This window comes from Ziziphus jujuba, chromosome 9 (genome assembly GCF_031755915.1).
Source record: "Ziziphus jujuba cultivar Dongzao chromosome 9, ASM3175591v1".
Lineage (NCBI taxonomy): Eukaryota > Viridiplantae > Streptophyta > Magnoliopsida > Rosales > Rhamnaceae > Ziziphus > Ziziphus jujuba.
This window is the reverse complement of record NC_083387.1, coordinates 25,878,967-25,890,074: the sequence shown is the minus strand read 5'-3', so window position 1 is coordinate 25,890,074 and position 11,108 is coordinate 25,878,967.

Sequence of the window (11,108 nt, the reverse complement as noted above, 5' to 3'; positions counted from 1 at the left end):
TTTCATGTCTCCTTTTTATCACATTGGGGTTCATTTCGAGGATTGCAGGTTATGGTGGGAGCAACACATTTGGGCTGTGAGTGCTGGAGCTATGGTTGCTTTGATTTTTGTAGTATTGACGTTGGGGATGTGGTTATTGTGGAACAATAGACGGCAAGAGATCGGTGCCTACGAGCCTGTTGGTGCGGTTGTTCCTGAGCAAGAGCTTCAGCCACTCTAAAAGCTGATTTGTATAGTGGGATTTTTTATTGGGTCGATACTCGATATATGAAGAGAAAGTTCTTTTCGTGTAAACTTCCATAGTAGATGTATTGTAATTTTTATAAGTATCTGTCTCTAATTTGCGCAATCGAGTTATCTACCTTATTTGGGTTAAGATATATGGCTTATAGAGCATTGCATTTGAGAAAGGGAAATCAAAGTACCTCAACTTATTTCGTCTCTATAAATTTAATTGCGGAAATAAATCAATCGGAGGTTCCCATAAAAATAAATCAATCGGAGTGTGCCTTGTCAAGTGACTTGTCGGCTCTGAAATTTGCCTTTGGAACAAAATATATATTAAGCCTAGCTTCTCCAACATTGCCTTTCCCACCGTCTTTCTTACGCTACTCTAAATTGAATTCTGGTGAAGAACAACGCTGTGAAAGACATCCAGATGGTCAATACATATGCTACCTTCCTGCTCCTATTCTTAAGGATGTGAGTCAGTTTATTTATTCTTTATCATATAACCCTGTTTATGTGTCTAAGATGGTTAGGTTCTCTTGTATATGCATGTGAGTCAGAAATGTTTGTGTTGCATGGTTAGAATGTGAAATGTGAAATTAAAACTATTGTGAACTTGTGTTTTTGTTTGAATTTAATGGGAGGTTTGAATGTGAAACCATAATATATCTATAGGTTATCTTTACGAAGCAATGTATAATGTACACTACTAATGTATAATGTATTATGCGCTGGTTTGAAAATCCCGTTAGGTGTATGTTATTTTGGTTCTGGAAAATTTTCCACCCCGAGGAAAATATTTTCTCTTTTTTTCCTCCTGGAGGGAATTTTTTTACTTCTGGAGGAAAAAATTTCCTCTAGGCGGAAAATGTTTTCCTCCTGGAGGAAATTTTTTCCGCCAGGCGAATTTCCTCCAGGAGGAAAACATTTTCCTCCAGGCGGAAAACCTTTTCCTCCTGGAGGAAATGTTTTCCTCCAGGCGGAAAACCTTTTCCTCCAGGCGGAAAACCTTTTCCTCCAGGCGGAAAAATTGTCCTTCAGGCTTTTCTCGTGTCGGAAAAAATGTTTCCTCCATCTGTTATGTTTTGTTGTATTTGATTTGCAGATAAATGGATTCAGATTACCAACGAAGGTTTTGGGACTCGGAGATATCGAGGGCAAAGGTTAATTGTAGATCGAACTTCTGGAAAGCCGTGTCGGATATTAAGTTCAAACTGACTCCAGCCCAAATAAAGAAGTTTGAGGATAGCTGTTTTGGCCACTTTTTGAAGGCCAACGAGATACAATTTAGTGGCCACATCGTCAACAGCATGCTGTATAGGCAATGTGTTTGCGACGACAAGGACTCTATGGTATTCAATTTTGGAGGGCGTGGTGCTAGATTTACACAGAGGGACTTCACCATAATTACAGGTCTACGGTTTGGTTACGAACCCAATAGGCAGGTTAACATCTCTACTCGTATTAGTGACACGTATTTTGGCGGAAAGCGAAAGGTCACTAATTCCTCCAAGCGGAAATAGTTTTCCTCCAAGCGGAAAAATTTTCCTCCAAGCGGAAATAGTTTTCCTCCTGTTGGAAAACATTTCCTCCAAGCGGAAATCGTTGAATAATTTTTACTCCTATTAGAAGCTAATTTCCTCCACTTGGAAAATCAATTTCTAATAGATTATATAAGTTAATAGTAGGGTAAAAAAAATTGGGAGTGGAGACAAATATTATATAAGATGAAGATGGAATTAACAAAAAATGTAGTGACATTTAAAATCAATAACCATTTTAAATAAAAATAAAATTGATATATGTTTGTTTTTATTTTCAAAATCATTTGGACATTTCATAAAATGATATGTAAACTAAAGATTGAAAATCAATTCCAGAAAGCATCTTTTCATTTAGGATTAAATTCAAAAAAAAAAAAAAAGATATGAAATAATTATCAAAACATATTAAACCATAACACTAAATTAAAACTTTCTAATTCGAAGCATAAGACAATGGATTCGTACATCTCTGCCTATAATGTCCAACACCACCGCATCGGCTACATCTACGTCCAATAACATCTTCACCTTCGGATGGTATGCGTTGCATCCTCGGTCTACCGGCTCGCCTACGTGTCCATCTTGGTGGAAGAACAATGCGACTTGCCACGTCATCCGGGACATGCCACTGTTTTTCATCTAACAAAGGATAAATGGACTCAGCATAAGCTGCACGATATGCATCCGCGGTGTAGTAATGAGAACACATGCCATAAGGAGCAATTTTTCGGTCTCTGCAAGCGGCAATACAATGATCACAAGGATATTGATCAAGATCGAAGACTTTGCATGAGATGTTTTTGATTGGAGATTAACTGTACCCCTCAAACTCCCACCTTCCACAAGAAATTCATGCATATTAATGGCTTTCACACGTAGTCCGATGGACTCCAAATTTCGTAGTTTGAGTTGCTCTTCCATATGGTCAGTCACAGGTTTTGTCAATTTTGCACCTGCAGTACGTCGCTCATAAAACCACCTTTGCAGTAAATCTCGTATGTGCTCTATTAATGCTACTATTGGCATCTCTCTAGCATCTAGCAGAATGCCATTCAAGCTTTCTGCAATATTGGTGGTCATGATAGTGTACCTTCTACATGGACAAAGAGAACGTGCCCACCTTGTAGGGTCACATGATCGAATGTACTGGGCAGCCCTACTGTTTTTTGCCTCAATTTGCCCCATATAAAACTCAAAATCTTCAACCAAATATGCACTAGCTGCGAGCATGAAACATTGTATTATTGATTCATCTTTCGCATGTCCATTTGCTTTAATATTTCTGCTTATATGGTACGTGCACAACGCATGGTATGCATTGGGAAAAACTTTGCGTAATACCCTTTCAATAGCGGGGTGTCTATCACTCACAAACACCAAATCTGGAAAATCTCCGATGGCATCCTTCAGGTTTTGGAAAAACCATGTATATGCTTGCTCGTTCTCTCCATCTCCAATGCCGAAAGCCAAAGGATATATTTGCTTATTGCCATCCATGCCCGATGCAATATACATGTACCCTTTGTATTTCCCTTTCAATGTAGTTGCATCAACAGCCAATACGGGTCTTATGTGGGATTTAAATCCCCTAATGCTTGCTCCAATCGCCATAAAGAAATATACAAAATTGTTATTATCGTCTGTTTTGATACGTGTAACAGTCCCAGGGTTCTTCGACACTAACTCAAAACAGTAGGCAGGTAACTTAGCAAAATTCTCCTCTGGAGATCCCCTAACACTGTTAAGTGCATACTCTTTACCTCTCCATGCTTTGTTGTAGCTTATATTCACCCCATATTTCTGCAAAAAATCATGTTGAATTTCTTTGGGTTTGTAAACACGTGCAATACCTTCATATTTAGATTTGATACATTGCCCGATAACCCGGCTACTGGCTTGCTTGTGTTCTCGATGCACGATATCTAACGAGCAACTGTGTACATTATCAAAAATTCTCACAACAAATATTTCTCCATTTTTAAATGTGGTTGCACGTAGTCGCCATTTACAAGTATTTTCCAAGCATACAACCTCATACCGTTGTGTAGTTAATCGTGTCACCTTGAACTCCTTATTTTCTCGCATGCAATAGATACTCAGTTTATTCTGTAGGTCACGTTTGTTGCGAAATAATTGTCCAACTACTATGCTCTCACAGCCAGTGAACTTTGACGAAAATATGGCCATAGAACCACTTCTGTTGCTCGATGATATGTGGTCACTTGTAGCACGATGAACCCTAACATCATCAACTCCTTCATTGTTCATTTCAGGATGCATATCATTATCATTATCCGGCAACTCATGATCAAAATCTACATCATTATGACCAACATCATCCCCTGCTGCATTGTAATTCTCATCATGATCAATATGATGCAACTGCTCATACTCCTCGTCGTTAGGAAACCGTTCAGCATAGTCACCTCCAACATCAACTCCTTCGTGAATGTTAAATGATGTCCAGGCCCCCCCACGAACATCAACTTGATCTCTAAACTGAGTTTTTTGAACCATAATTTCCTGAGATGTAGCCTGAATTGGTTCAGTACCGGAAGCTTGTGGTAGACGACCGCCAATTGGAGGACAAGAAAAAGAATGAAGATTACTCCCACTATCCGAAGCAAATGCTGTTTGATGAAAATTTCTACATACATGTTCAACTTTTGAAATCACCTCAACATACAATGGAGGCCGCATCATTGTCATCCCTCCATTCCTCACTTCTTGAAGAAAGCATTTCACATCCCTATCACATCGTATTTCTGTAGGATCCAATTTTTCTGCACATCGTCTATATATCCATTTTAGCTTTAGCAAATATTCATTTCGATCTATCTCAATAGAATTGAAAATCTCATCCTCTAACTCTGATTTTGTGCATCTCTTGCCGACGGAAACCATTACATTTTTACCATTTCGATATTCCCAATCACCACTATCATTTTGTACCAATGTTCCATTGTATAAAACCGCAATTACAATGTCATCATCTTCCATTTGACTACAAAATTAAATGAATAACGTTAAACTAAATCAATAAATATATAAAATTTTGAATAATATTAAACAAACATATTAACTGTATTAAAAAAGTTGATTCTGTTTTTTTTTTTGAGCCAAATATAGCTTTTTCCTACTGGCGGAAAACTGGCGGAAAATTGGCGGAAAACTGGCGGAAAAATGGCAGAAAACTGGCGGAAAATTGGCGAAAAATTGGCGGAAATTTGCGAAAACTGACAAACTGGAGGAAATTGGCGGAAATTCATCTTTTTCGCCAAATTTCCTCCGTTTTTACTGTTTTTCGCGATTTTTCAGTTTTACACAAAATTTCTCCCATTTTCAAACCATATGCCACCTAAAGTATCTTTAAAATCACATAGAACATCTCATAAATCAATTTCTTGCATACCCATATCAAATAAAAAGCTTAAAAAACCCTAAACTAATAAAACTTACAAGAAAAAATAGAAAGAGAAAAAACAAAAAAAACATATATTTCCTTACTTTCATCTAATAAGAAAAAAGATAAAATTTTTACCTGATTTTAGTTTGAGATATGAGAAAATACAAAAAAATGAGAGTGAGAGGCGATGAGATGCAAAGAGTTTAGAGAAACCCCACGAACAGTTTTGTATAAATCTCACCCCCACGAACGAACGGCTGTGTAGAAGAAAGGAAAGCTTTTGTGTAATTTTCAATTTTATCAAGGGTATTTTTGTCCCAAGGTGGCTAGTTTTTTAAAAAAAAAAAAATTTGCTATTTTTCTAAAATGGAGTTGTAAGGGGACTATTTATGGGAAAAACCCATCGTTGATTCCTTTTTCAGCCCACGGTGTCATATCATATGCCTCTGGGCTCTATCTCATCTTTTGGGCCTCTTCTTCCTTTCCACACTGTTCTCACATCGTTTTGTTTCCTGCAACATCAGATGTCATCTCTTAAAGAGAAATGTCAGTTGGATCTTAAGCTTGATTGGGCCTAGGCGGAACTTACCCAAAACACTTGGGCCTTGACAGAACGCTATTTGGCAGAAGTTAAATCCTTGCTTAGACAATATAAGAGATTTGAAAAAACCGAAATACAAAACAAAAGGCAAAAAACAAAACCAAAAAGCAAAAACAAAAAAGCACTGAACTTTTCAATATTACGATGATCATTTCTTTTTTTTCTTGTTTTTTCTTTGGTAAGCAAGTCCCTTTCCCTTGTTGAGTGTTAGAAGCTGACAGATATAGCCAATTACATAATTGATTGCACAGGGAAATTAATCAAACGGATACTAATACCTATCAATTCTCGTTAAGCGGAATTGAGATTATGAAAGGGAAAGAAAGATTGTGCATAGTTGACAATACCCTTATATTACCAAATAAAATGCAGAACTTTATACTGTAGGGATCACTATTGAATCTAGTTACAATTATCCCCATGTGGGTTTGTTTTGTCACAATCATAAAATCCTGCATTGCACATGTCTCCGTTCTTATATTGAGGTAACATGGAAACCCGCTTTTATTGACTTCTGTTTTGAGCATAGTCTTTGATGTCTTCCACTTATAAATTCATTCATATTCCATGAATTCCACTTTTTGCATTGACCATATTCATTTGATATTGATATTCACCTTCTGTATAACAAATGGCATCATTTGGTTTATAAGGCTTTGATAATAACCAACCCAATACCAGCCCTTATGTAATTGCAGTGACAAAGCTCCATCCACATTAATTTTCTCTTCCTTCAACCAGTCCTACTATCTCCTTTCTATTCTTAACAAGACCAGCTGTTGCGGTTCACCATTAATGCAAGATTTATATATGCTACGGATGTTACAATTTTTAACGCATAAATAAATAATTAATTAATTATTAAAAAAAGAAAAAAGAGAAAAAAAACAAAAAAAACAAAAAAAAAACACACACTGCATCTGCTTGCCTCTTCATGCCCTCTGCAACTTCTCAACAAAACAATGCTCTTAAATTTAAGTCAGTCCCCTTTTTTTGCACGTTAATAAAAAACTTATGATATAAAGAATCTTATTATTTGTCATCATTAATGATAATCACTATAATGTATAATAAATTTTAATTGAAGCATTTAATTTTATTATTTTTTAAAATAAATTACAAAATTGGTTTCCAAATTATATCTCGTTTACAAATCGATCCCTAATATTTTTTTTTGACATTTTAGTTCCCGAACTCATTAAAATATTGCATAGTTAATTTTTCAATATTATTCTATCCAAAATTTACTGTTAGATGTAAGCGTAAATTTTGTGTTAAAGACCAATTTGTAATACAGAATATAATTTGGAGATCATTACATAAGTTACGATATAATTTGAGAATTAACTATTTAATCAATCTATTATCACATTTAATTATCAAATTATATTAGACGTTACAAATAGATCCCCAAACTATATCTTGTGTTACAAATAGATCCTTAAAAGAATATGATTTTGGATAGAAGACTGATGGTTTAATGTTTAAACGAATTTGGAGACTGCAACATATATAGATATACATATGGAATCAACAGTGGGATAATTTAAGGACTAATTATGTAATTTATCTTTTTAAAAAGACTAAAATGCAAAAAAAAATTCTTCAAGAACTGACTAGAAGATGGTGGCATAGCTTGTGGGCTAATATTGTAATTTATTATATTTTTTATTTTAAAATCTTAAAAAAGAATATTTTAACATAATCATTTAAATTGTTATTTGAATTCTATAGATAGTTATTCACTAATAATGATAAATAATATTTTTCTAATACTAATGACATCGTTGTTATAATCTTCTTAAAAGTTCTTTAATTAATATTGACACAATCATAATAATCTTTTTAAAGGCTTTTTAATTACAATAAGTGTAAAAAAGAGAGAGTATAATTATTTGCCAATAGCCTTATATTTGAATATGATGATGCGGCATGCATTAGTATATCTGAGACATCATACATATGTTATATTAATTTAATGCTTTGACTGACCAGCTTAAAGCAAGACTAGGATTAAGATAATCTAATCAAATATAATATATATGACCCATTTCTCAAAATACATTTCAGAACGAAAGATAAACAAAGTGAATTAATAGTGAAGCTTATATGCACATATTTTATTCCTCACAAGTCGAACCTTGCCTTAGAAAAGTTCAAAACGATTCTTAAAAGATAATTTAATTTAGTATAAAATTTTAATATATGATGCTGCGATTAAATGAATAAGTCACCCTATTCAACCGGAAAATATATTTGTTATCAAAATTTGAACAATTAAGACTTAATTAATGATTTAATTTGCATCTAATGGAAAAGTTCCGAATTTAACATAAATTTCAAATTAGTAAAATACCAGAATGTAAAAATTATTCTTACAAATAATTTTAACAGTTTACTGTCAAACTGATAAATTCACAACGGACTCATTATATTTGAAAGGATAATGTTTAATTTTAATTCAAGAAAGTTATGATCTATCAAAAATTTCACAAGAAAGCAACCTCTATCAACTGACGAAGCAAGAAAACATTAGAGAATAGACCACCCACAGGAAAACGAAGATGACAAAGCCCACTAGTTTGTGAGTTGAAATTGGAGAGAAAATGGAATTAGGTAAAGGATTTCGTTTGTTGTCCTCCTACCAATCTCATGTCTGTATACCGAAGAAGCAAACATATATACATGGTTTTCAAGCCAAAAGCAAATGAAAGTTGAAGTAGGGACGATGACCTTTTTGGGTCTAAATAGAAAGCAGGCAATGATTTGTTGGGAGTGGGCAAAATTTTGTTGGCGATCACGTCGCTAGCACTGTAGGAGAAAGAGAATGTCACTTACTGAAATTAGTGCTCGCTTTCTTTTTAAACTTTTTTAGGTATAATTTTCAAGATTCCAAACAAAACACAAAATAAAAATGTATTCTTTTTTGATAATATGCATAAAGCTCAAGGAATATTGATGTTTGGAGCCTATGAAATAAAAGTGGAAGAATTTGGTTTACAAATTTCCGTGATTTGGTTTATAAGAAAATGGTGGAAGAAAAAGATAAATTATATAATTAAGAAGAATTTAAGAGTAACAAATCTGAATTTTATATAAATTTGAGGTTTTACTGAAACATGTACTCATGGCATCTACTATTCACCGAAAAGAACAGGAAAAGAAAGAGTAAAAATAAATTTGTATACAATGAATATATTATATATATATATATATATATAACATTTACATGACTTTATTCTCATTTTTATATTCAACTTTTTTGTTTTTTTTTTTTTTATTTCTTTTAAAAACAAAAACAATGAGAACTATTTTTGATTCCCTTTATAGAGTCCGGTCCAAACTCTGAATATGCAGCCGTAAATACTTAATTTTTCATCTTATTTACTTTCTCGATGATTAAAAAAAATAAAAATACATATATGAAAATTGGGACAAAACCAGACACATATGGTGACGCTGATGCAGATTGGTTGTGACAATTGCGGCAAAATGGTGGGAAAACCAATCAAAATTAGATTCATTCACCTATACTAATTTCCTAAGCAAGTTCATATTCCTAGAACTTGCTCAAAAACCACAGCATAATCATTGTACTCATGAAATTAGCATCTTAACACCTACTTTTCCTTTCTGAATGTTGCAAACTTGGCTGTATCCACATTTAAAAAAAATAAAAAATAAAAAATAAAAAAAAATAAAATTGCAAACACAAAAATATTAGTCTGTAGTGTACCATGACCAAATAAGTCGAGGGTGGGATTAAATCTTGGAATCGAAATCTTATGTTTAAAAGAATAACTCTTCACAACCAAATTATTTAGGATTACTTTCATCCCTTTTTTTAAAAAATTTAACTTAAATACAATTGGGTTTTCTATTTCAAAATTATCATTAATTTTTTTTTTTTAGGTTTCAAATAGTTATTATTTATCTTTTCTATTATTTTATTAACTCTTTTAAAATAATATAATTTATTCCCCTTAAAAAAAAACTAATTGTAATTTTCAAAAATTAATAAATTAAATTGAACTTGGTGCAATTTTTTAATTTTTTATCATTGGAACTACCGAATCTTATGCTGGCATAGATTCGACCACAAGTATCGAAATCATTGATCAAAGTTTTCAGCGGATCCATTAAAAAAGGATTATGGAGAAAATAATATATATATATATATATATACAGAGATATATTCATGGAAACTTTTAAGCTGCAATGTGTCTATAAAAGCTATTTCACAATTTTCATTGAATTCATAAAATAATATGGTATTTTGATAATTTACCAAAATATGAAAATGGGTATGGCATAGAGTTTTAAAACTGTGCGCGCAAAACCTAAAAATAATGAGAACTTGTTTACTATATCATACGAGAATAAAAATTAAAAATAATTTATTTAATCAACATGAAAGTGGTTTAATAAAATCTTGAAATAATTGATAGAAAAACATGTTTGGTTCATAAATTATATTTAAATTTGTTAGACAGCAAAATAAAAAATAATTATAACTTTTCTTGAGAACATGTGTTAATTATATGAAACTGAAATATAGACTTCATGTGATATATGTATATAAATACATTTCATGATCAAGAGTTTGGGATAATTACTCAATTGATTATTAATTAAAATTGATCATGTCATATTACATTATCCTATTAACATAAACGTAAATTTAATTAATGCTAATAACTCGGTTATGTAATTAAATTATTCGAAGTTGATCTTAACCAATTGATCGGGAGGATATTAATTAACATCTAAGAAATGAGGCTACAATATTCATTCACACTTCATTCTAGCAACACTTAACTGTCACTCAACAGCTACCAATATTATATTCTCATTTGTCAACTAATTCTTAATTATTTGATAGAACCGTATTCTTCAAAACATGTGCCTATTTTTTTAAAGTTGAAATTTTAAAACCCCACTTTTTTGTTTTTTTGTTTTTTTCGTTTTATCTTGGTGCTTTCACTTAAAACGGGCACAGATTATTATTATTATTATTATTATTAGATTTTTTTTTGTTTTAGGTCCTCCATCGGAAAAACAATCAACTTGTTTACTTACATGTCGAACAATAGACATAGCTAGTTTATTCATTTTGGAATCATAATGCATAAACGAAACACACGGCCAATGGTCGTTCTATTAGATGCGAATTTTTTCCCCAGTCAAAGTGATTCTTTTACTTTCTACAGTGAATAAAATGGATGCACGTTGTGAAAAAATAAAATGTTGTTCTAGAATTTTCAACTTTGTGGGTCAATAAAAGGATTAGTCTCTCAAGAACTTTAAGAAGAAGCCAGAGATGTGGCCA